This window comes from Ovis aries, chromosome 4 (assembly GCF_016772045.2).
Source record: "Ovis aries strain OAR_USU_Benz2616 breed Rambouillet chromosome 4, ARS-UI_Ramb_v3.0, whole genome shotgun sequence".
Classification (NCBI taxonomy): Eukaryota; Metazoa; Chordata; class Mammalia; order Artiodactyla; family Bovidae; genus Ovis; species Ovis aries.
The window spans coordinates 86513708-86540935 of NC_056057.1; the positions used below are offsets into that span (position 1 = coordinate 86513708).

Below are 27228 nucleotides of genomic sequence, written 5' to 3' on the forward strand. Positions count from 1 at the left end.
ACCACTTCCCAAGTTTTGGTCTAGTACTGAAGCATATCCATAATTATCTGATAAAGCTGTTGAACTACTATTCCCTTTCTCAAATATATATTTTTGTGAAGCCAGATTTTCTTCACATACTTCAAACAAAACAGAGTATAAGAGATTGAATGCATATATCCAGCTGCCTATATTAAGCCACACATTTGAAAAATGTACAACAATGCCTCTCTCCCACTGATTGTTTACTTTCAAAGATATTTATCATAAAAACATGCTTTATAAATATCCAATGGAACTTTTCTTTTATTTTTAATGAATCAATACTTTTAATCTTAATATCTAGCATGATTAATATCTGTAACCACAATGCACCTAAACAAAAGCTGTTTTGGGTTCTCATTACTTTCTAAGTGTCTGAAGGGTTATTTGGACCAAAAGGTTTAACATGTACAGCTTTAGAATATCAGCATAGATGTTAGCTATGAGTCTTTATAACTTGTGGTTACCCTGAAGATGATTCATCAAAGTCAAAGAACAAGTAAGAAGAAATCAGCAACTGAGAAATACTTGTATTTAAAGGTCAGGTAGAGAAGAATGAGCTGGTAAAGAATGAAAGGAAGACCTACATTTTGTGAGGTGCTATACTGAGATCTAGGTATGCTGAAATAAGCAAAACAAACATGGTCTATGCTTCTACTGAGCTTACAGTTCAATGGAAAAGGGGGGGGGGAATTTTGGCGGGGAGAAGGACCAGGAAAACTAGTTTTAAGGAGGAAGAGGTGAGTATCGATTACTGCAGAGAATACGTTTAGCTAAGGATAAAAAAGTACTCCCCGTGGAGTTAAGGGGGTTGGTCATGGTGAGCTTGTTGAAAGCAGAGTTAGTGGGTATGGAATGGTTACAAGACCCTGAGGATTCTGCCTTTTTAGCATTCAGAAAATAGGTCATCATCCAGTCCTCTCTCAGATGAGAAAGGAGAACTGTCCAGTCTTTGAGGGAAGGAAAGTTTCTGGGTTAATCAGCCTCATCATCAGTGTTTGGTGCCTATCACCCTGTTTCTCTCACTTTAATCACTGCTCCCTCTCTGTCTCTTTCATAAACACACACACACAAACACACACAGTCCTCCATTCACAACTGTTCCTGAGACCTTAGATTAGGATGCAGTGGTAGGAAGGGTATTACTTCATTCAACAACATAAATCCCTGTTGATCAGTTCTAATTCCTAAAGCCCATGGCCTCAGGATGAATCTACATTTAATGCCACTAAATGTATGCTCATTCATCCTAGATGAATCCTAGAAGACATCTCCTGAATCAATCAAAACATTAATATTTTCACTATGACAGATCTTCAAATATTTAAAGACAGTCATTTCTTATCCTTTTAGTATTTTGTTCTCTAATGTAAATATCACCAATTCTTTCAAGCAGTTCTCAGACGACAAGATTTGTATTACTCCATTCATCCTGATAGCTTCCCTCAAGACATATCTCTGTATGTTAATGCCTCTATAAAGATTGCCCAGATTGCATACTGTATTTCTTCAGGTGTGTTTACAATTATATATGTCCATTGGAACTATTACACCTCTAGACATAGAAACTACAGTGTTTTTAATAACTTAAAGAAACATCATAAATGTACATTTACTTGTCTAGCATGGCAAGGATAAAGCCATGCTAGACAAAGATAATGTTTTGTAGAGACATTTAAAATGGAATATCATTCATACCATATATATATATATATATATATATATATATATATATATATATATATGCGCGCCTGTGTGTGAATATAATATACAGAAGGAGATCAGCCCTGGGATTTCTTTTGGAAAGAATGATGCTAAAGCTGAAACTCCAGTACTTTGGCCACCTCACGCGAAGAGTTGACTCATTGGAAAAGACTCTGATGCTGGGAGGGATTGGGGGCAGGAGGAGAAGGGGACGACAGAGGATGAGATGGCTGGATGGCATCACTGGCTCGATGGACATGAATCTGAGTGAACTCCGGGAGTTGGTGATGGACAGGGAGGCCTGGCGTGCTGCGATTCATGGGGTTGCAAAGAGTCGGACACGACTGAACGACTGAACTGAACTGAACTGATACTTGTATATGTGCACACTTACCATTTTTAGAGAACAATTTGAAAATAGCTTTTAAGAGAAATGAAAATAGTTGTAATGTTTTGCCAAGTAACACCATTCCTGATAATTGATTTTATAGGGATAATTTTAAAAAGGATAACCCCTCTGCCATTGCCTGAGCTTGAACATCTTTGTCTCTGTCCTGGAGAATTGTTCGTTTCATCTGCGGTCTCTTCCTTGTTAGTCTGTCTACTGCTTTATTCCCAGACATGTTATTCTAAGTCCCAATTTAGTCATTTCACCTTTCTACTTCAAAACCCTCCAGTGGTTCCCCATCAATTGCAAAGACAAATTTCCTAACCCGATATCCACAGCCTTTCACAGTCTGGATCCTGCCTGTTTCCATATCCATCGCTTACTATTGCCCAACTACCCCTCCAAGCTTCAGTCATACGGTGGGTGGGAGGGTCTTATACCTCCAGCTCTGACTTTCTAGAGGATGAAGGAAGGGGACTTGAGGAGGGTGAGAAGAGGATCATAATCAGTATTATCTGGAAGTTTTTCAAACTGTAGAGGTCCCTCTCCCATTTCTCAGAAATACTCATATCCCCCAACCAGAGGTGGTAACCTCTTGTCGAGCGTCGTGGCAGTGTTAAGCCATTGTGAACAGAGAGTGTCATGTCCTTTGGTTGAATTAAAATAGATAAGAGATGGAGCAGCACTGCTCTCCCTGTCTGTGTGCCGTGTAAAATCCAAATCTCTTCAGAATTCTGTTCAAATATTACCTTTTCTCTGAAACTCTGTCTTCTGTCACCAGGGGTTACATACACATTGTATTCATTTGAGCTATTTCAGACAGCTATTATTTGGTCATTTTTAGCCCTCAGGACACTCAGTGTAATATGGTTCAATCTACTAGCAGATCTCTGAGCACATATCTCACTGCATTTAATCCCTTGTTTATAAATAAGTCTGTCTCCCACTTTGTTACCTCTGGAACATAGAAAACACATTGTATTCCTGATAGCTAGCACTATTACCTGGCATGTAGTAAATGCTTGATAAATGAGTATTGGATGAAATGATGATTAACTTTAAAATATATATATATATATATATATATATATATATATATAGACTAATCCTCAATGGTAGAAGTAATATGACATTTTATAATCATCAAAATTAGTTCAGTATTGAGACCATGAGCAAACATGCGGTAATACTTGTAGTATAACAACAGGATTAAAACATAAGATGGTTTATGCAACAGACAAAGTTTGAAAAAAGCATGAAATGTTAAGTGATGAGATTATGATAATTTTATAACTGAGAAATTATGTTCTTTTAACAATATTTTTAAAAGAAATGCATTTTTAAGTTTTGGTTAAATACAGGTGGGGTTTCTCTGGTGGCTCAGATGGTAAAGAATCTGCCTGCAATGTGAGAGATCTGGGTTTGATCCCTGGGTTGGGAGGATCTCCTGGAGAAGGGAATGGCAGCCCACTCCAGTATTCTTGCCTGGAGAATCCCATGGACAGAGGAGCCTGTCAGGCTGCAGTCCATGGGGTCTCAAAGAATTGGACATGACTGAGTGAATAACACTTTCATTTTTAAATACAGGGTAGGCATGTGTCATACCATTTGCTTACTGTTGAGGGCCTAGAACGTTATGTCTTTACATCTCCTTACATTTTCGTCATGCAGGTGTGTTATGGATGATCAACAACTGTTTGTTAAACAAATGGAAAATTTAAGTGCCCAAAAGTTTAGGTAAGGGAAAAATAGCTAGAAAGTATTTGTTAAGGGGTTCCAGTGAATCAAAGCTAGACTTGCTTCAGTTGCATTTAGAAGAAGCACTGGTGAAACAATAAAAAATGGGTCCAGTGCTGTGGGAGGTCCAACTCCCTCAGATCCCCGACCTGTGTCCTAAAGGTGGTGATGAGGTCAAGCTTCCTGGGAGCATTTAACTAAACCACAGGACGGATCTACCAGAGAAAAGATAGCAAGTTCTTATTAGTTTTACTTTTTTCCTTTTCTCCTTTTGTGCAGTGGGTAAAAAACTATCAAAGGGAAAAAAAGCAGGTGTGCCCATGCCCGGAATTTTCATCTCTTTCGGTGCTGTCGGTGTAAGTTTTCACTGAAGCCCAGGGAGGCTGACAAATCACACTCCTGAGCCGCGGTTGTGAGCCCTTTCTCTCATAAGCAGGACCTTGTAGCACTTGGGTCTGAGCACAGGCTATGGTTCTAGGAAACACCATTTCTTCTTATTTTTCTTTCCTTTCTTGCATTTTACTTATTTTTCTATCCCAATTTTCTCTTCTGTGAACCATGCAGGAATTCATATGCAGGGAACTGAAGGAGAAACTATACTAAAAGGAGAAATGGTTAAGCCAAGAGCTCCTATTCTGGTTTGGAGTTTATTGCTTGTTTGCCTTTGGACGGTGGCCTCTTGCGGGGACACAAACTAGAGAGATTGTTAAAGCTCATGGGTCCCAATGTGATGCTTTGACCTAATTAGTTTATTTTCACTGCTGTGTAAAAAGATCTTAGAGAAAAAAATAGACCTTTCCAGGTGTGAGCTATTACCCTGAAATAGCATTTCCCACCTGCGTTCATCTGCAATCATTGTCCATTAGTAGATGTCAGAGGACACATTGTCTTCTACTTAAGACTCACAGGAGTGGCAGAATTTAAGAAAAAAGAAATGAGATGTATTTGCATCATAGGAAACTATTGACATCAAAGCTGTAGGAAGAAAACATGAATAATGTAGTGAATATTAAAATTTATATATATAGACAATAAATTTTAGACTGTCTACCTTCCCATTCCTTATAGTTTGCATTATGTTTTCAAAAGCTTGTGTTTCTTAAACTTTGAAAGTAACTGGATGTACAGGAAGGGCATCATCTCATTTTTACAGAAAATAGTATAAAGCACAAGGTAACGATGGTTGTCATAAATGGAGAACCTTGGTAAAAAATGAATTGTGCAGTCATACAATTTAGAACCAATCTAACCTTAGACTGAACATTAGTAATGATAATATTATTAATAACAACAGAATTCAGGAGAAATCTAAATAATTAAATTGAACTATAGTTCCTTCTGGAATATATAACACTTGTGTATACATTATGGCTGGCCTCAATGGAATCCATCATTTCTACCCTTTCCCATTTTTCCGTTTCTCAATGAAGTATGTTGGTTCCATATTTGGGCAATGGAAGTGTTTTCTCAGCTTTCTTTAGGAGACTTTGCTGCCCTATGAAGGTGCTGTGTGCTATATTAAGGAAAATTAAGATCTGGAATTTAGATCCTCAGCCATGTGATACTTGGTCTAACCAGATGGAAATGTTAGGAACTTGGACTTAAGAGTATGAAGGCTGAAATGTTGATCATAATAATTTAAAATATGACTACAGACTTGAGAAGTACAGAGCTTAAAAGGAAAAGAGACACACAAACAATAAAAGAAGGGAAGACCATCAGATTTTATTATACTTCTGAGATGGATAAACTATTGTTGTTATATATAAAAAGATTACATTATTTCCAGTCAAAATTGGCTGTCATCACTGTTGACAAGCTTAAGGGGAGTACAAAAAAACAAATAGAGAGGAAACCCAGGGTAGAGTAGACAAATATTCTCATGGTAGATATTAGTATGTACAGTGATTCAGAAATGAAGGGTAGTCTATAAATAAAATAATGATGATATGTAGTTTAGTTAGGAAATATAGAGTAGGAGATAAATAAAATAATTAGATGGATTATGTTAATACAGTAATTAAAATGCAATATTTGATTAATAAGAGTTGTCCTATGAGTCATTTATAGACTTGTAACAGAAAGAGATCTCAGTGTATAAGCTCAGGTGTTGAAGTATGCAAGAAACAGTTTTCTATATTTTTCTCTAGCTGAACTTAATTTGTATTCTGGGCCTCAGTTCCATCAAGTGGCAGAAACTCAATCTCAATCAGCTTTCACCGACTCTCCTCCAGGACTGTGTCTACAAATTGCCAGGTGGGGGGCCATCTGGCCCTCCGTGTCATCAACTATCCCTGCTGGCACCCGCTGAGACGTCCTTCTTTCAGTCTGGTCTGTGGTCACTGGTCCTTGCAGGTTGCCACTGCAGCCTCCTTGTCCTCATTCCAAGGACACATTCAGTCTGCTGGCTCTCTGTGCATTTTTCACTGGAGAAATTTTGCTTCTCCTGTCCTGCCCTGCACTAAGGACAACTCTGTGAGCTGCTCTTAGCCTGTGCCTACTCAAGTCTTGCTTTTAGAGAGTCCTGATTCATCTGAAGTTTTTGTCATTATTCTCTCAACACTGGATTTATTCCATGGACATTGATAAAGCAAACATCCTTTCTCAGCGATGTCTCAGTGATATCTAGACTCTTCTTTTTTGCCTCTCACTTTCTTTTTCTTCCTAGCCTATGGAATTTTGCCATGGAGAGGGAGCTAACATAGGAAGAACAGCTTTTATCTACACATTCTGCACTTTTCCAAATTGTTGGGGTTTTGAAACTCAAAATCCTATGGCTATGTTTTATCTAATTTTATTTCTGGCATGTTGGTCACTAATTGATACAATGAGAATGAAATATTCTAACTACCTGAGTTAGGGGAAGGAGCATAAGATTAAAAAAAACAAGTACCAAAAAATCACATTGGTAATATGATAATATTCTAACCTTCTAGAGCTAATTTTCAAGTAATCAGATAAACCTGTATTATGTAGTTACATATATGCCACTGAACAGTATAGTAATTTGTTTTACCTGTTTCTTATCAGATACTGAACAATACAGAGAATATGTTTCTAGATTTGAAACTATTGGTTTTTTGTACTAACCACTGGAAACAAACTGAAGCCATCACATTAGACTGCAGGTCTGTGTTGTCAGATTCTGAATGGCTAACAAATGTGATCCAATTTTATCCAGTAATAAAGTTTGGAGTGCCTTTAGGGATACATGCCTCTTAGATGATATTTCCTTAAAAAAAAAAAATCACTTCTCTGACTTGATGAATTAGAATTTGAAGAGTAGGGATTATGGATTGTGCTTCATAGTAAAAGTCTGGAAGATTGGACTTTTAATGATCATAAAAGGTAAGATATTTATTTTGGAAGTCAGGTGAGCAGCTTGGCAACTTATTATGAAGCTGAAGGGACTTGAGGACCAGTCCACCTCCTATCAAAAGTGTCCACAGGCAGCCTCATTTTCTCCAGGAACAATTTAGGATTTGTGGCAGCAGAGGTCAAGTGCTTAATTTAGTACCCACAATCTTACAGATATAAGTAAAAAATTCAATCTAGATGTCATCATGAGTTGGTCATAGTGGTGGAACAATTTCCTTATGCTCTCCTAGAACATCTTGCTCATTGTTAGTACTCTTAGTGTATCCACTTGATAAAAATGTGTTCAATTTCAGTCAGTTCAGTCGTTCAGTCATGTATCAATATTTGTGATCCCACAGACTGCTGCACGCCAGGCTTCCCTGTCCATCACCAACTCCAGGAGCTTGCTCAGCCTCCTGTCCATCGAGTTGGTGATGCCATCCAACCATCTCATCCTCCGTCTTCCTCTTCTTCTGTCTTCAATCTTTCCTTCTGTCTACAATCTTCAAACCCGAGCATTAGGGTCTTTTCCAATGAGTCAGTTCTTCTCATCAGGTGGCCAAAGTATTGGAGCTTCAGCTTCAGCATCGGTGCTTCCAGTGATATTCAGGACTTGCTTCTTTTAGGACTGACTGGTTTAATCTTTGTCTAAGGGACTCTCAAGTCTTCTCCAGCACCACAGTTCAAAAGCATTAATTCTTTGGCACTCAACTTTCCTTAAGGTCCAACTCTCACATCCACACATGACTACTCGAAAAACCATACCTTTGACTATATGGACCTTTGCCAGTAAAGTTATATCTCTGCTTTTTAATATGTTGTCTGGGTTTGTCATAGCTTTTCTTCCAAAGAGCAAGTGTCTTTTAATTTTATGGCTGCTGTCACCATCTTCAGTTATTTTGGAGCCCCCCAAAATAAAGTCTGTCACTATTTCCATTGTTTCCCCATCTATTTGCCATGAAGTGATGGGACCAGATGCCATGATCATTGTTTTTTGAATGTTGAGCTTTAAGCTAGTTTTTTCACTCTCCTCTTTCACTTTCATCAAGAGGCTGTTTAGTTCTTCGTCGGTTTCTTCCATAAGAGTAGTGTCATCTGAATATCTGAGGTTATTGATTTTCTCCCAGCAATCTTGATTCCAGCCTGTGCATCATCCCACCTGGCATTTTACATACTGTTGAGTTCAATTCAGTTCAGTCACTCAGTCATGTCTTTGTGACCCCATGGACTGCAGCACGCCAGGCTTTCCTGTCTATCACCAACTCCTGACGCTTGCTCTAACGCATGTCTATCAAGTCAGTGATGCCATCCAACCATCTGATCCTCTCTTGTCCCCTTCTCTTCCTGCCTTTAATCTTTCCCAGCATCAAAGTCTTTTCCAATGAGACATTTCTTTGCATCAGGTGGCCAAAGTTTCAGCTTCTGCATCAGTCCTTCTAACGATATACTCTGCATATAAGTTAAATAAGCAGGGTGACAATATAGGCTTTTTTTTTTAAGTTTTCATCTTTAATGAAATGACTTTGGAAATAACATACATTTCCATCACACCAACACTACAGTTTTCAGAGTCACTGTAAGATACACAGAATTATATCCATAATTAATATGAATGCCAACATTTCAAGCAGTAATTTCTGTTACATGGCAAACAAAATCAAGAAAGCAACCATCAAACAAAAGAGACCCATAGCTTCCGACAAGGCAAATCTCAGGATAGCATATGAGAACAGCTGCTGCTTCAGTGAAGGGTTTCTGGCATAACCAATGATGAGACTGCCAAAGACTGTTCCAATACCAGCACCAGAACCAGCCACTCCTACTGTGGCAGCACCTGTGCTGATAAATTTGGCTGCCGTATCAATATCTCTGTTGACCACAGTGGTCTGAAATTCCCTTCGGATTAACTGAGACACACCATTCTGGGTGCCATTAAATACTGTAGAGCCCTCTCCAGTCCTAGTCTCTGGTCGAGATAACACTGATGCAGAAATTGGTCTGTATGCAACTCTGGATCCAGCTCTGATCAGACAGAGGTGGGGTGCAGCCAAGCTTGGCACAGGGTGACAGGAGACGTGGGCTCCTCTCCTGCTTCCTTTCTTCCAGGGAGGTGGCGGCGGCCGCGGCAGCAGAGGTTGAAGGAATGGGGCTAGGGTGACAATATAGTCTTGGGGTACTTCTTTCCCAATTTGGAGCTAGTTCATTGTTCCATGTCCAGTTCTAACTGTTGCTTCTTGACCTGCATACAGATTTCTCAGGAGGCAGGTAAGGTGGTCTGGTCTTCCCACCTCTTGAAGAATTTTCCACAGTTTGTTGTGATCCACACTGTCAAAGACTTTTGCGTAGTCAATGAAGAAGAAGTAGATGTTTTTATGGAATTCTCTTGCTTTTTCTATGATCCAGCAGATGTTGGCAGCTTGATATCTGGTTTCTGTGCCTTTTCTAAATCCACCTTGAACGTCTGGAATTTCATAGTTCATGTACTGTAGAAGCCTAGCTTGGAGAATTTGAGCATTACTTTGCTAGAGTGTGAGATGAGTGCAACTGTGTGACAGTTTGAACATTCTTTGGCATTGCTTTTCTTTGGGATTGGAGTGAAAACTGACCTTTTTCAGTCCTGTGGCCACTTCTGAGTTTTCCAAATTTGCTGGCATATTAAGTACAGCACTTTAACAGGATCATCTTTTAGAATTTGAAATAACTCAGCTGAAATTCCATTACCTCCAACAGCTTTGTTCTTAGTGATGCTTCCTAAGGTCCATTTGACTTCGCACTCCAGGATGTCTGGCTCTAGATGAGTGATTACACCATCCTGGTTATCTGGGTCATGAAGATCTTTTTTGTATAGTTTTTCTGTGTATTCCTGCCACCTCTTCTTAGTATCTTCTGCTTCTGTTAGGTCCATACCATTTCGGTCCTTTATTGTGCCCATCTTTGCAAGAAATGTTCCCTTGATATCTCTAATTTTCTTGAAGAAATCTCTAATCTTTCCCATTCTGTTGTTTTCCTCTATTTCTTTGTACTGATCACTTAGGAAGGCTTTCTTAACTCTCTTTGCTGTTCTTTGGAACTCTGCATTCAGATGGGTATATCTTTCCTTTTCTCTTTTGCCTTTTGCTTCTCTTCTTTTCTCAGCTGTTTGTAAGGCCTCCTCAGACAACCGTTTTACCTTTCTGCAGTTCTTCTTAGGGATAGTTTTGATCATGGCCTCCTGTACAGTGCATGAACTTCTGTTGATAGTTCTTCAGGCACTCTATCAGGTCTAATTCCTTGAATGTGTTTATCACTTCCTCTGTATAATTGGAAGGGATTTGATTTAGGTCATACCTGAATGGTTAGTGGTTTTCTCTTCTTTCTTCAATTTAAATACGAATTTTGCAAGGAGTTCATGATATGGGCCACAGTCACCTCTGATCTTATTTTTGCTGACTGTATAGAGCTTCTCCATCTTCAGCTACAAAGCATATAGTCAGTCTGATTTCAATATTGACCATCTGGTGATGTCCATGTGTAGCATCACCTATTGTATTGTTGGAAGAGGGTGTTTGCTTTGACGAGTGTGTTCTCTTGGCAAAACTCTGTTAGCCTTTGGTCTGCTTCATTCTGTACTCCAAGGCCAAACTTCCCTGTTACTCCAGATATCTCTTGACCTCCTACTTTTACATTCCAGTCCCTTTTGATGAAAAGGATATCCTCTTTTGCTGTTAGTTCTAGAAGTTCTTTTAGGTTTTCATAGAACTGTTCAACTTCAGATTCTTCCAGCTTTAGTGACTGGGGCCTAGACTTGGATTACTGATATTGAATGGTTGGCCTTGGAAATGAACAGAGATCATTTTGTTGTATTTGAGACTGTACCTAAGTACTGCATTTCAGACTCTTTTGTTGACTATAAGGGCTACTCAATTTCTTCTAAGGGATTCTTGCCAACAGTAACAGAGATAAGGGTCATCTGAATTAAATTCGCCCATTCTGGTCCATTTTAGTTCACTGATTCCTAAAATGTGGATGTTTACTCTGGCCATCTCCTCTTTGACCACTTCCAAATTACCTTGATTCATGGACCTAACATTCCAAGTTCCTATGCAATATTGTTCTTTACAGCATCAGACTTTACTTCCATCACCCGTCACATCCACTACTAGGCATTATTTTCGGTTTGTTCGGCTTTAAATAAAATCTTTCATATAGATCAATTCGAATAATGTTTGTCAAAGATAAAGACATTAACACAAGGTATAATATTTACATAATATAGATAAGGGAGGAAGGCAAGAAATAAAAGACAGGAGAAGGAAGAAAGGAAGTCATGGAGGAAGAAAGTAGGAAGGAAAGGAAAGAAGAGGTGTGCATGAATGGAGATGAATATTTAGACCTTTAGGGAAGAACTTAATAGGTACTAAGAGCAGTTTATCATGGCGACTTCGTGATCAAAATAGTAATAAAACCATGTAAGATGCATTTTATTTTATCTATTTTATTTTTTTAAAGATGCATTTTAAGAATTAACTAAGTCCAATTACGGAGAAGGCAATGGCACCCCACTCCAGTACTCTTGCCTGGAAAATCCCATGGACGGGAGAGCCTGGTGGGCTGCAGTCCGTGGGGTCGCGGAGTCAGACACGACTGAGCAACTTCCCTTTCACTTTTCACTTTCATGCATTGGAGAAGGAAATGGCAACCCACTCCAATGTTCTTGCCTAGAGAATCCCAGGGATGGAGGAGCCTGGTGGAGTGCTGTCTGTGGGGTCACACAGAGTCGGACACAACTGAAGTGACTTAGCAGCAGTAGCAGCAGCAAGTCCAATTAAATCTAAAATACCTTGAAATCATAAAGTCCTACATTAAAAAATACATTTTGAGACTAAGAAGTGATCTTGTAGGACATCTCTCTGTCTGCCTTGATATGTGTATCATTAAAAATCAGATTTTATTGTGTACATGTAACCTGACATAAATTGTTTTTATTCATTTCAGTTTATTTATATACAGTTACTGAAATTATAAACCGTATTATATTGTTTTAAGGAGATTTTCCCCCATAATATTCATGCAGTATTCAATTCACAGATATTTATTAACCTTCTTATTCAGGTCAGAACATTGATCTAGAAATTTAAATTTTGTTCAGGGTGTCTGGGTTTTGGTTCAAGAAGGTCGATGGTGGAATAGCCATGCCTGATGCTACTTTGTTCCATATATGAACTGTTGGGCTGAGAGAATCAAGTCTCCACTTAATTAAGAAAGCAAACAATGTTTTGAAAAACACTGAACTTTGAATTGCCTTTTAGGAGAAATTAGGGTGTACTGTTCTTCAAATATATGTTGTAGGTGCCATATTTAAGGAAATAACTGAAATAGATTTTTCTCAGAATCTAGAGTCAACCAGTTACAATAGGATTTAAATTGGTTTTGAGTCAGAGGATCTTCAGATAGTGCTTTATTTTGAAACATGTAATCAAAATAGTAGTTTTCGGAAGAATAATTGAGTTCCAAACTTAGCTGCATCTTTGATCTATAAAAGTAGACACATTAATGTGAATTCTGAGAAATACTTGATTTGCCAGTCTTCAGCATCAGTTTAATAATCATTTACACATCATTACCAGGTAAATACTAAATATTAATTGAATCCCTGTTTTGGGTTGGTCAACATGGTAGACCTGGGTATAAAATTGATGACAAAGTCTCCTCTTCAGAATTTATAATCTTGGTTTATGCATGCATCTGTGTTCCCCACAAGCTCTCTCCTGAAATTATACCATAAAAATTTACCTTCCTCATTGGTTCACCAGGTATTTCCTATATACTGATTTTTAAGGAAAACATAAACCTTCTCATGAGATTTGAAGGTACTTAATTCCTGCATAGCCTCTTCTGTGTTCTGTCTTGCTTGCTACCATGCCAAGAAGGAATGTGTGTGTGATGTCAGGGTGTTTTTGTTCCCCTCTGGGAATCTCTACTGAATCCAGACGTTAGAATGGCACAAATAACATTCATAATTCAAACTCTTTTAAATATAATCCAATCTTCAAAGGTTCAGAAGGCATAGGGATTGTATAGTGATGCCTTCATCATTATGTAACATTATTTTTAAATCTCCTGTAGATGTGTTGAGTGTTGGATAGTGAGGAATTCCATTTGATATGTCATCAGATAAATCATACCAAATTGTAATCGGATTCTAGGATTCCTGAAATCCTGTTTACTTTCAATATAGAATTATGTTCATCGAGTATAGAAAAAGAAATTCTTAAGCTAGTTCTGTGATTTTGGTCATTCCTCCTTAAAAAAATTGTTGAAAACAAAGATTATACTTTATACTCATGTTCCAGGGAAGGAAGAATAACAGGAATACAATATAATTTAATCTTTGACTTTTAGGTGAGGCTTTTTACAAAATTTAAAACAGATGGCTAGTGATTTCAGATGAGAGATGGTGAACAATTTTCAGAAATGCAAGAATTTATTTCATTTTATTCAGCCAGGTATAAAACAAGGTTTTCTTTAGTTACTTGTAGGTTTCTGAATTCACTTTGCTGTACAGAAACTGAGGGAATAAAAACAGGTAACAAAATACTAACAAAATATTTTGAAAGGAGAGTAGTTAACCTAAAATGTGTACTTAGCATTTCTACCTCTCATTTATTTTCATTCATATTTTTTCCAGAGAGGGGCACTTCCAGAGTTCCCTGTATAACCGGATCCCTACCTGACTTCTGACACACTGAATTGTGCTCATATAAGCCTCTTCCTGAAATGAGTGCAGAAATATTTGTTGAATCTCAGAGTTTCTGTGATCCCAGTGAGCTTTAATATATTTCTGGCTTACGTCTTTTTGGGATTGTTCTTCTCTGAAGATATGTCTAATTATTCCATCTTTGAAAAAAAAAAGAAATATCTTAATGAAGGACAGATTTTCAATTAGCAGGTAACCAAAAGTGCTCAAAGTTTGAGGGTATCCTTTTCCTGTGACTATAGTAATCCTTCAGTTCAGTGCAAAGTAGGCAGAACATTTATGCTATTGATTCATCTTCCAATGCCCACACTGATGGCTGCATGGAAATAAAATAATACAAGAGCACCTCACATTATACTACAGCTAGTGATTTCATGGAAGACAAGGTACATCAAACCATTTGCCTAGTTTTGGAAAGGCAGAATTAGGGAAAGGATAATTTTATAGATATTTTGAAATTAAACAATGTTCCATAGTACCTGAGAAACCTGCATGGGAATCCTTGAGTCTTTTCTTTGAAATTGTGTGAAATTATGTCCAAGCTATGTAACTTTTCTGTTACACAGATTACTCACCTATTTTAATAAAATATGCCTAAAACCTGTTAGAATGAAATTAGTGTGAAATTTAATATGATGATTAACATCAAAGGTATGTATGTGGAACATGGTAGAAACTTAATACGTATTTCTTTTGTTTGTTGCACAACAAGTGGGCACATCCTATTCATTTTGTTCTTCAGGAAATAGCTCTTTGGTTTTGAGGCTTGTTTATCAAAGTAGGGGTTAACTCATGGCAGGATGAGCTTTGTTTACTTTTACTTTATGTAGAGTGAACATGAACTCTATAATAGTCTGTAAAACAATAAATTACTTGTAAAAATAAATGGGTATCTAACAGGAAACCCAGAGAAAATGGAACAGAAAAATTGTCTTTTATACAGCATGTAATTATCCTGCCAGGGGTCTTCAACCTCCGGGCTGCAGACCAGTACCTCCAGGTCCTAATAGCAATGGCATTAGATTAGAAATAAAGTGCACAGCAAATGTTATGTACTTGAATTATCCCAAAACCTACCCCCACCCCCAGTCCATGGAAAAATTGTCTTCCATGAAACCAGTCCCTGGTGCAAAAAAAGCTGGGGACCATTTTCCTATACCTAGTTGGAAAATGAAACTTCTCCATCTTTGACTGCAACCTGTTATCTTAGCTGCACAACAACTAATTGCTGAGTGAGTTTAGTGAGTTTAACAAATGACTAGTTACAGAACTAAAATCAACTAGGGAAATATCATGGTGCTTCAAGGAATAAGCTTATCAGAAAATAATATATGTGCTCAAAACTTATGGTTACCACACTCTGCCCATGGCTGTAAATTTCTTTACAGCTATTGATGTGAATTTGTGTAAACTGCCAGCAAGTTGGGGCTTCCCTGGTGGCTTATGGTAAAGATCCACCTGCCAGGAGACTGGGTTCGAACCTTGGGTCAGGAAGATACCCTGGAGAAGGAAATGGCAACCCAGCCCAGTATTCTTGCTAGGGAATCCCATGGACAGAGGAGCCTGGGGGGAGGGGGGGTGGGGCGTTCACGGTCACAAAGAGTTGCACACGAATTAGCAACTAAGCATGCACACACGCACCAGCAGGTTGGCAGTCAGATCATATCCAAGCAAGTTCTTCCTATTTTCCACTTCTTATCTTTTCCCTTTGGTTAACTGAATGGGAAAAAACCCATTTAGAATCAAAGACAAGGCCCAATTCTGATAAAAAGTACCACAGACCCTGGCATATGCTTTCTTCTGATCCAAACAGAGACTGCATACCACAGCTCTTCTCCTGATTCCACAGAGGAAGTTCAGAAGTTCCAGTGTCAAGGAACACTGCCTATCAACAAAGAGACTCTTCCATGCACTATGCTATGTGGAGCCCCCATTAGCACTAAAAGAGTTGAAGGAAGGGAGAGCTCAGGCTTGCAGTCCATGAGTTTAATGCAGCCAGCAGTATTCTTGCCTGGAGAATCCCAGGGACAGGGGAGCCTGGCCGGCTGCCGTCTATGGGGTCGCACAGAGTCGGACACGACTGAAGCGACTTAGCAGCAGCAACCAGCATTTACACTGTGTACCTCCAGCATGGTCATGGTTAATAACATTGAATGTGAATGCCTGTAGGCCGGTGTGCTCTTCCTAGTCAACTGCAGTCCCTTCTGAAACCTATTATCTTAAATTTGTGGATTTGTCTTTGCAACTCTTGATATAGAACCAAGAGTTACAAACTCAACTCCTTCTTTTATTGCATTAAATAATTAAAACTTTCTTTAATTGAGAAGGAAAGTAATAAGTTTCCTTATTACATTACAGAATCTAAAATACCAAATGCTATGCAAAAAAAAAAAAAAATGTGGGAACCTAAAAGTTGGTAGAGTGTAAGAAGAAAATAGCAAATCCATTTTGAAGCAACATGTAATTAACCTATTGAACATCATGGTTTATATAGTTGGAAAGGAATTAATTGCTGGGTGTTTTTAACATGACACACAGCAAGTAATTTTTATAGAGATTTATCTAAGAAGTCGCAGAACATTTTCAAGAACACAAAATGGCTTTGTGACTGGTTCCAGCAGCAGACTGTACTTAGCCAGCAGTTCCTCTGTACAGTGCTGGCCGGTGTGGTTGGCCATGCTTGTCCATCATTTCCACCTTTTGTGTTAAAACAGACAGGAACAAACCATCTGAAGCTATGTGAATTTTTAAAGACAAAGTAAAAGAAGTAATTTAGGGTCCAGAAATGTCTTCATGATTATTAACCGGTTGCCGTTATTTTGTTCTGAGAAAGAAGGAGTGTGTACAAGAGTGTGTATGCAGAGATGTGCATGCTTGTGTGTTTATGTGACTCACTCTGTCATATCCAAGGTTTTCTGGGCTAGTAGCTCTTAGTCATGAAGCACTGGAACTGTGTTAGGTCTGACAGACAACCTCAGGTGTGTAGCCCCAGAGCAGCAGCTCCTGTGCTTGCTTTTAACTGCTAATCAGGGTAAGATGTGCTGCTGAAATTGCATTTTTGACGCTTGCTTTCCCACTGTCTCCCTCAAGGCAATGTTACTGTGACAGACCAGAGTAGGGGAGAAGAAATTCTGGCTTTGAAAGATTGATAGAATTTTCCTCCCCTTTCAGGTCCTAAGCGCTCAGAAAAACTTGAATATCTCACTGGTTAACGATTTCCAAATGGGGGGGGGAGAGTTTTCCTATGGAGGAAAGGGATATGAGTAAGATTAGAGCCATAGCCTCTTTCCTTGGAGAAACTGGCTTTGCATCACTTCTCTCCTATCCCTTCTCACTGCCTATAAACTCTACCTGACACCTGCCTATGGGCAGTTTTTCCCCAACTCACCTCGCCAATAAGGGCCAAAGTCTTCTTGTTGAATTGTGATATTCCTTATTCTCAGTGGGCCTCCCCAGTGGCTCTGCTGGTAAAGAATCCATCTGCAATGAGGGAGACCTGGGTTCGATCCCTGGGTTGGGAAAATCCTCTGGATAAGGGAACGGCTATCCACTCCAGTAATCCAATATTATTCTCAGTACTTATAAAGACTCACTGTATCTTTCCTCCATTACAAAGCTTTTAAAAACATCCCATTGTCTACCAATTGAGGCACACTTATTTCTGTGGCATCTGGTGTCCAGTGTGATGTTGGAGCCCACTTTCCAACTTCGTCTTTTGTTGCTTCTTTTCATAGACTGTATCCTTCAGCTTTTCTCAGATAGATTGCTTTGGTATTCTTGTAGGAGCATTTTGTTGTGGAGCACTAATTAAAGAGCCTTTAGCCTCCTTGGGCTTTTAACCTCTTTGGGCTTCCCTGGAAGCTCAGCTGGTAAAGAATCTGCCTGCAATGCAGGAGACCCTGGTTTGACTCCTAGGTTAGGAAGATGCCCTGGAGAAGGTATAGGCTACCCACTCCAGTATTCATGGGCTTCACTGGTGCCTCAGAGGGTAAAGAATCCACCTGCAATGTGGGAGACCTGGGTTCAATCGTTGGGTTGGGAAGATCCTTTGAAGGAGGGCATGGCAACCCATGCCAGTATTCTTGCCCAGGGAATCCCCATGGACAGAAGAGCCTGGCAGACTAAAGTCCTTGGGGTCACAAAGAGTCGGACACGATTGATCAACTATGTATATATATATAAACCTGCTTAGCTTTAGTGCTGTTAACACCAACATCACCTCTCAAGTCATAGTGACAAACAAAAATGCCTCACCTATTTCTGAACCTTCAGTAAGAGAGCTTTACTATCCTTCAAGATGAGATATGCTCTTGAACTTCGCTTGCCTTCATTCCTTATTCATGCTGTTTCCTTGGTTTGAAATGTCTTCATAGCTAACTCATGATGCCTTAATGAAATCACCTCAATTCTTAGTTCAAAGAGATTTCACCTTCCTTTTGAATTCCCAAGGCAATTCATATTCATTGAATGCCTACACATGCCAGGCAGTCTTGCTACTTGCTTTATATGCATTATTTCCCCTTAACTTTGTCCTTCCTGGTTCACAGTGAGTGATATTGAAACTTACTTCACAAAGGCCATCCCTCCTACCTCTTCCATCTTCTTCTCGCCAGAGGGCAAGTTAGAGCTTAAATCTAAGCTCTCTAATCTTATTAGACATCTAACATGCAGCAGTTTCTATCCTAGGTATGAAACACCATTTACTAATTTTCATAAAGGCAATGTATTGACTTAGTTCTTGCCTAGACTTGCCATTTTCATATCTTACCCTCTGTAAGGATCCCAACAGAATACACCGGGATCTCAAAATAGTCTCATAAAAATGCTTGCTATAAAAATCTGGACTCTAAAAAACTGACTAATGAATTCCAATTTCCAGTGCTTATTTTATAACCCAGGGAAGTTCAAAAGAATAAAAATCCAGGATATCTGATCATTGGTCTGGGATGGGGAAGACTGGGTGAGAACAGCTGAAAAAATTAAAACTAAAGAAACATAATGAAGTTAGCTTTAACTTTTCAAACGAATACATAATAACAATGTGATATTCTAAAACCAACATAAAATGCCAGGAAAAATTTGATATTTTGAGGATGTTAATGGGTAACAATTCAGAGCACATTAAGAGGGGCGACTGCACAATTTCCATTACCATCAGTGAAACTAATATGGTAAAATTCACACATATTGCAGTGGAAGCATGACCTCAACTGTCATTGGACATGTTACTTTTTGTGGTGTGTGATTTTCTCCTCTAATTTGAGGCAATTTAATTTTCTGCCCACTTCACAGAGAAATGTCAGGCTGAATGACTGGAGCATTGATGTTGAACATCTTTCTTCACACATTGTATTTACAATAAAACTGATTCTGTTATCCTTGATGACACTAAATAAAAAGCAAAAGCCACAGTATTCTTTAATATATACTCACCTTTGAAAATCAGAATTTGGACACACATTTTAGGCATACTTGGAAAATATCTTAGTAGGAATTTGAAAATTTAAAAACAATATTTTTTGTCAACAAAGAAGAAAATTCATTACTGAAGAACAACAATACAACAATATATTAATTGTCTTACTGTAAAGTTTTAGGATGAATGATATATTGGAAAAGTTTCAATACTTTTATTCTATGTTCATTTTAAATTTTTCATAAATCAAATATGGAATAGTGGTTAAAAGGACAGTCTCTGAAACCAAACTGTTCACAGATTGATTCTACTGATAATCAGCTCTATAATCTTAGGTGAATTATGTAACATTTCCAGGCCTGTTTCCTTACTGATTAATTGAAAGTATTAGAATTCCTACCTCTTAAGATCATGAAGTTAAAATGAATTATGTACCTTTAAAGCACTTAGCTACTGGGGATGTCCAGTAAATGTTCATTATCAATATTATTATCATAAATATGATACATATTATATTGGAAGAAACATAAAATAAACTCTCATATTTGTTTATTTTTATGCTCTTTCAAAATACATTTGATGTGATTATTCTATTTTACTCTATATTAGGGAAAAGGATATCAATGTAAACATGCTATATGAATAATGATTTTAGAGGACTCTTAATTCCTAAATGTCAGTGAATGACAAAGAATGGGACTTATTGACTAATCCAAATACTATTTTTTATCTCTCTCTGCCTCTCTTAATCCAACATCATAGCCATTCAATCCAATTTCCTGAGTATAGGGACCATTTCTTACTGGATTCTTCATTTTTATCATGTAACTCTGGCTTAGCACATAGTAGGCACTCAGTAAATATTAATCCAGTTCTTTTCAAAATAAATATTCCACTTTATTTGTACATTTATCCAACTAGCCAATTCACCCAACCATCCTTGATCATGGCCTGGGGCTTTTCATCTTTAATCTTTTCCATGAGAGGAGCCATTTGAGCTCCATCACCTCCTGATTCTTATATACTGCTCTTAGTACACCCTGGAGAAGGCACTGGCAACCCACTCCAGTACTCTTGCCTGGAAAATCCCATGGACTGCAGCTGGAGGAGCCTGGTAGGCTGCAGTTCATGGGGTCGCAAAGATTCGGACAGGACTGAGTGACTTCCCTTTCACTTTTCACTTTCATGCATTGGAGAAGGAAATGGCAACCCACTCCAGTGTTTTTGCCTGGAGAATCCTAGGGACAGGGGAGCCTGGTGGGCTGCCGTCTATGGGGTCGCACAGAATCGGACATGACTGAAGCGACTTAACAGCAGCAGCAGTACACCCTAATCTCTGTCTCCTTAACACTCACAACCATATTCAGTGCAACAGTATTTAGCCCTGTTTATTTAGTTTCATGGTGAATTTGACTCTTCAACTAGATCATATGCAATTTAAGAGCAGAGATGAATTTGATACTTTTTTGTGACATCTTATAGTTTCATTAGAGTGTAATTCTTCCAATCTTAAAGGAAGAGTTGCAGTATTGCATTTGTATATTATATGTTTATGCTGCTGCTGCTGCAGCTAAGTCACTTCAATCGTGTCTGACTCTGTGCGACCCCATAGGTGGCAGCCCACCAGGCTCCGCCGTCCCTGGGATTCTCCAGACAAGAACACAGGAGTGGGTTGCCATTTCCTTCTCCAATGCATGAAAGTGAAAAGTGAAAGGGAAGTCGCTCAGTCATGTCCAACTCTGTGCGACCCCATGGACTGCAGCCCACCACGCTTCTCCGTCCATGGGATTTTCCAGGCAAGAGTACTGGAATGGGGTGCCATTGCCTTCTCCGATATGTTTATGAATACACACAAATATATTATCATATGAAGTAGAGGAGTTAAGGAAAGATTCTAGCTTCTAACTCAGGGACAGTAAATGAATATGTATTTCCTTTTTACCCATGGCCAACTATTCAACTTCTGCTACTATGGGACATGCAGGATAGCAAATAAAATACTTTGAACTTTACTCTGAATCTAATACAGCTATTAATCAGTTATAGACACCCTTACCATTGAATTAATATAATTTCACATGCCATTCTAATGTGTTCTGCATCTCTCAAAATTTGATGTACCTAGTTTTAATTCTGTAAAGATTCAAAGAAATTCAGAATTATAATGCAGTTAATCAAATAATGCAGCATTTCACTATATAAAGTTTAAGCAAATGTTTTATAAGCAATAACTCTTAATTAATTAAGGTAGACACTATTTTATCCCCATAAATACAGGTGAATAAATTGAACTGCCCGCCAGGCTCCTCTGTCCAGGGATTCTCTAAGCAAGAATACTGGAGTGGTTTGCCAGGCCTTCCTCCAGGGGTTCCTCCCAAGCCAGGGACTGGACCCAGGTCTCCCACATTGCAGGCAGACTCTACTGTCTGAGCCACCAGGGAGGCCTGAAACTGCAAGAGGTTAAATAATATTCAAAATCACACAGTTTGGAAATGGATGAACCAGAATCAAACCTAGGAATTTTGGCCCCAGAGCCCACATTGTAACTACCTTGCCATATTGCTGGCAGACCCCATAGGTTGCCTACACAAAGCCTCTGCCACCCAGATCCTTTCTGAGAGCCCTTCTGTGTGATAGTCACTTTCTTGGTCTCCCTGAAGGCAAGGATGGATTATGTAACCTAGTTCTGGCCAACAGGATTAGAAGAAATGCCTTCTGGGTCTTTAATTTTCTACACTGGCAAAAAAATAAAAAGATGTGTTAAAAGAGGCCCAGTTTCTTCCCTAATTTTAGATATTGATGTGTGAGGATGTAATGCTTACAGCTTCTGTAGCCATCTCACAACTGAAAACAAGGTCAAAAGAATTACAGAGTCACTCTGTGGCTATACATATTTAGGCTTGTGTACTAACCCTGGACCTCCTTTATTATGAATATCTTATACTGTGAGAATAGTAATTCTTTTTTTTTTTTTTTTGCTAAAGCTACTTTTTGTTGAATATTGTTACCTGCAGCTCAAATCTTCCTAGTGATGAAACTATAAATCACTATGATTTATTCCACTCTTAGATCTTGTCATAAAATATGACATTTTACTTCTAATCACCAAGATTAGTATTCCCATATGAGTATTTATGAGCATCTTATATTCTTTCATATGGGTGTGGTTGTATTTGTAAGACTTTTTTTCCTTTATATACCAATTTTTTATTCTTGGCCAAATATGAAACAAATGCAATAATTTTATTTTTTCCAGTTTACTTTTTACTAATTCTAGAATTAGATCACCACCTTGATTCATGAATTACTATCTTGAAAACATGTTTTAAATTCCACTGACAAATTTGACAAAGAAAACCTTAATTTTTAAACTGTGGATTCATTTGAATTATTTGACTTTTTTCATATCATATAATAGTAATAGTTAGCAAAATGAAAGTATAATTCAGTTTCATTTCCTTCTTTATATTTAAGCTGAACTTAAACTTGTGTTATGTTAGCCTCTGTCATAAGAACTTCCCCAAGCCCCTCTCACCTAGACCATCAATCAGACATGAAAAATATCTTTCCTTCAGATTTAAAAATTTGGTTTTCAAAGGATACCATCCATACATGTCCCCTTTGCTCCACTGCCTTTCCCTGATCAGATTGAAAGTAAGAATTAATCACCATTTTAAAAGATTTTAGATTATCTGTAAAAGAAGGCAATATAGTCTGTTTGCTTTAATTTTTTTTGCTTGTTTTTAGAAAACATTGATTCATTAAGTTAAACATTTTTGATATTTGAAAAATACATCTTTATTTAAGGCTAAGAGTTTAATTTTATTGTGATACATTAGGGTGTGAAGACTTAGATTTATTAGCATTAATAGAAGCAGATGCAAAATATTGTAAACCATTAAGAAAAAAAAATCATTCCTTAGGGAGTATTTCAACTGAAAGAAGCAAGAAAAAGAGCTTAGAGAAGCCTGCAGTTTACTATGTAATTTACCTATAGTGCCTGACAACTATGATGTTAAAGTACATAACACCACGGCTTGTTGGGCGCATTTCAAATCTGCATCTGTAATGGCAAAGTGCCATTTTCAGCCATTTGTGAATAAGATCACTGAGCAAGACTCAGGTTTTGATATATTACTACAACCACTCTCTATAATATGAAATTTTGAAAAAAACAAATCAGAATTCCTACAGTGGGCTGTCGTAATAGTGTCCTCTAAAGATTCCATTGCATGTATTACTTAAATACATGTGTTCAATTTAAGTGAAGAAACTACCATTCTCCACCTAAGTACATAATAGGAGTTCAATAAAAGTTGGCTGATTCAAATGCATGATCTGATTTTGACGTACCAGGAGAAGAGACAGAGGAAGCAAAACTGGGCTGAGAGTGAGTATAAAATCACCTAAAGTCATAGGCTCGGGGTCATATTTGAGCTAGAGGACATTGCCTTCATCTCATATTTTCATAAAGAGGTTAAGACTTCCCATCCACTGCCTAGGAGAGAAGATATTAAAGTGAAGGTTTCTGATACCTCTCCCTACTTAGCATTGCCTGGAGAGGAGATGGAGGGATTTACTTGTGGGTGAGGACCTAACATGCATTGGGCCATGCCCCAAGAATGGGTGAAACTTATTTACATAAAGTAGAAAGCAATCCTCTGTAATTCTCTCTCATTCTTACTCCTCTTCCTTCTCATTCCCTCTTTGCTTCTCTCTCTTGCCTTTTTCTCAAGCAGCACATTTCCCCTCCCTCTTTGCTTCCTATTTCCCTGTATCACAGACAGAACTTTTTCAGAGACCATTTGGTTTGAGGTAGGAGGCTGTTTCCTATTGTTGTATATAACAACAGCAAAGCCAACGCTGTATCAGCTTGTCATGTGGCTCTCAGTGTCTGCTCACAGTTGTTTGGAATCTATAGCAGGAAACAGGTCGACTACTTGGCCTACATTAATGTTCAATAGATCACTAAATCCTAGGGAGCATCATCTCTCAGGAAAAAAAATATATTTAGACAGAATATAGTCTGTGGACAGAATCGGAAATTTAAGTGACAGGCACTTTTGTGTAAGATATCAATAAATTTTTTTTATTAGCTTTATTTAGGTGTTTCTTACAAAAATTAAATAATAATAATAGGTATCATTGATGATTATATTATTATAGGCCAAGTGCTGTACCGTGTGTTATATATTTTTATATCAATTATTCCCAATAGCTTAAAACTATAGATTGACAAACTCCTAATAGTGAATAATAATGGCTGCATTATTATAATGTTTCTGTAGACTGGTAAAGTCCGAATGAATAACAGAAGAAGATTTATATGAAACAGCTAAGCTCATGGCTAAGGTGATGTCATTTCCCCTTCCAACACCATTTCAGACTTTGCTGATCAATCACAACATAATCAATATGCACTGATATAGAGGCATTGAATCCATTTACCATCTTCATGCTGTCATAACCCCAGATGGGTCTAAACTCTCGATTTCCTATGATTAGTTGCCACTTAGACTCCTAGAAATCTCAGTGGCTTAGAAGAATTTTCCAAATAGTAAGTCATAGGCGAGGCCTGTGTGTACTGATGAATCAAGAGAATCATTTTCAGTACTCTCTCTGTTTTATGAACTGTTTAGATAATATCTATATCTGAAATTATCTAAACTACAACAGATAGAACTTTGTACTCGGTTGTCTGACTCTTTGCAACCCCATGGACTGTGGCCCACTAGGTTCCACTGTCCATGGGATTCTCCACTGTCCAGGCCAGAATACTGGAGTGGCTTGACATGCCCTCCTCCAGGGGATCATCCCAACCCAGGGATTGATCCTGCATTGGCATGCAAGTTTTTTACCATTAGCACCACCTGGGAAGCGCTGGTGTATGGTAAACACTCACAGATATTTTTCAAATGCATGATTGACTAAAGATCCCAGTTGAAGGATAGAAACACAGACAGATTTCCCTTTGTGCCATAACTTTTTCTCCTTGTGTTTTTTAATTTATTTTCCTAGTAATTTAACTTTAGAATCTTTTATTTGAATATATTTCCATCTCTACCCTTGTGAACTCATCGTCCAAGAATCTTCCTTGTGTCCCAAATAAATGCCATCATTTCTTGTCCTCCAGATAACAGAGATAAAAGGTTTAGGAAATAGTATACTTAATAAACAGGCTGTATCTTCTACTTGTTTCTTTTTCAATGCCTCCTTCCTTTTGCCTCTCTGATAATAATTCTCATCCAAGAACTTAATCTAGGCAGAAGAGAATGTTTTCCTTGTTCAAACTTAGGTGAGGGACATTCTTTTCCTAAGTGTGTCCTAGGCCACTAACTTCCTCTATAACTAAGTGTAACATTACTATCTCTGTGTATACTTGAAGAGGAAAAGTTAAAATTTTACATAAGCTTCTGCTCCTTCTGCCTCTGTAAGCCAGCTTGCTCCTTGCGAAATCTAGATCACGTAGGTCTCAGAAAGTGAGAACTCACAATACTTGGAACTGGAGCTTAACTCACTCACCCTTGTCCTGCTCTTTGCAATCACCCTAGCCCCTGCAAACCCACAAACCTGCTTAATCATTCCTGTCTGTGTATAAAAACCTGTGTAACCCCTTTGTTTGGAGTTCAGATCTTCGAGTGTTAACTCCTCTGGGCCCACAGGCATAATAAACCTGAGTTCTCCAGCTCTCCGAGTGTGGTGCTTGGTTGCTCAAGAATACTGGTTTTGTTAGGGGAAGCACACTGATTGGAACCGCCCGCCCTGGCCAGGCACCATGGTAATAATCTGCGTGAGTTTTACGGCAGGAGGTCCTGGTAAGGAATATGGAACTAATAAGCCACCAGCAACTGGAAGAGTTCGGGAAAGGTCAAAAGGAGACACCACATGTCCGACCACCTCCCAGATTCCTTCTCTCTGTCATCCATCTTGGCTGAACAAGGCGTGCACCACCAGGAAGGATTCTGAGTCAGAATAACTGGCTAAAGACAACCTGGAAAGTAATCCCATCACCATAAAACTAGGAGCCATGTGGCAGAGCAGTTCTCCTGGGTTCCCTTACCCTGCTGCTCTCCACCCAGGTGCCCTTTCCCAATAAAGTCTCTTGCTTTGTCAGCGCATCTGTCTCCTTGCACAATTCATTTCCAAGCGTTAGACAAGAGCCCAGTTTCGGGCCCTGGAAGGGGTCCCCCTTCCTGCAACAGTTTCTGCAGCACACTTAGTTGAGCTCTCCTTAGAAAATTTTATTAAATGAAAACTATAGACCAGGCACCCTTTAGGAGCTTTCAGAGGTGTTATGTAATTTAATTCCAATAACAATATTAGGGCTGTAAATTCTTATCACCATACTACAGTTTAGAAAAATGAAGTTGGACAAAAATAGGCAGCATATCCACAGTCAGCTATCTAGTGATGGAGTTTACATCCGCTCACATCATCCTGACTCCAGCAATGATTCTTTTTCTACTTTCTTGAAAATATTTCTTTGTGTGTCCTATAATTGCAAGTATCTCTTCTTTCACCATCAAGTGTCTCCTCTTTCATCATTCCAGTTTTATTCTCAGTCCCCAAAGACATCTTTAGGTTACTAAACAGCTTAAGAGAATTTGTTTCATCACCAGGACCTTTTTTTTTTTTTCTTTCATTTTAACATTTTAAATTAGAATCTGGAATACAAACCACAGAAGCAGTTATCCATTTTGAATCCATGAAGGAAGGTAAGTTACCAAAAAAGCTGAAAACAGCCTGAGGAAGTATCAGAGACTTTATATACTGATGCTGATTGTATTTTGCACGCTAACAAGACACTAGAAACAATCACTCTAATTTGAGGGTTCAGCCTGCCTTTGACCACTTTCTTTCATTCTAAAC

The 27228-nt window shown here is 38.4% G+C and overlaps 1 protein-coding gene and 1 pseudogene across 1 annotated transcript in view; one reads left to right on the forward strand and one right to left on the reverse strand.

Annotated features, from left to right (window-relative positions):
• Window positions 1-27228, forward strand: part of KCND2 (potassium voltage-gated channel subfamily D member 2) — a 557707-nt gene that overhangs the window by 196273 nt on the left and 334206 nt on the right. The gene's annotated exons all lie outside the window — the stretch shown is intronic.
• LOC105615146 (ATP synthase F(0) complex subunit C3, mitochondrial-like) lies at window positions 8701-16621 on the reverse strand (annotated as a pseudogene).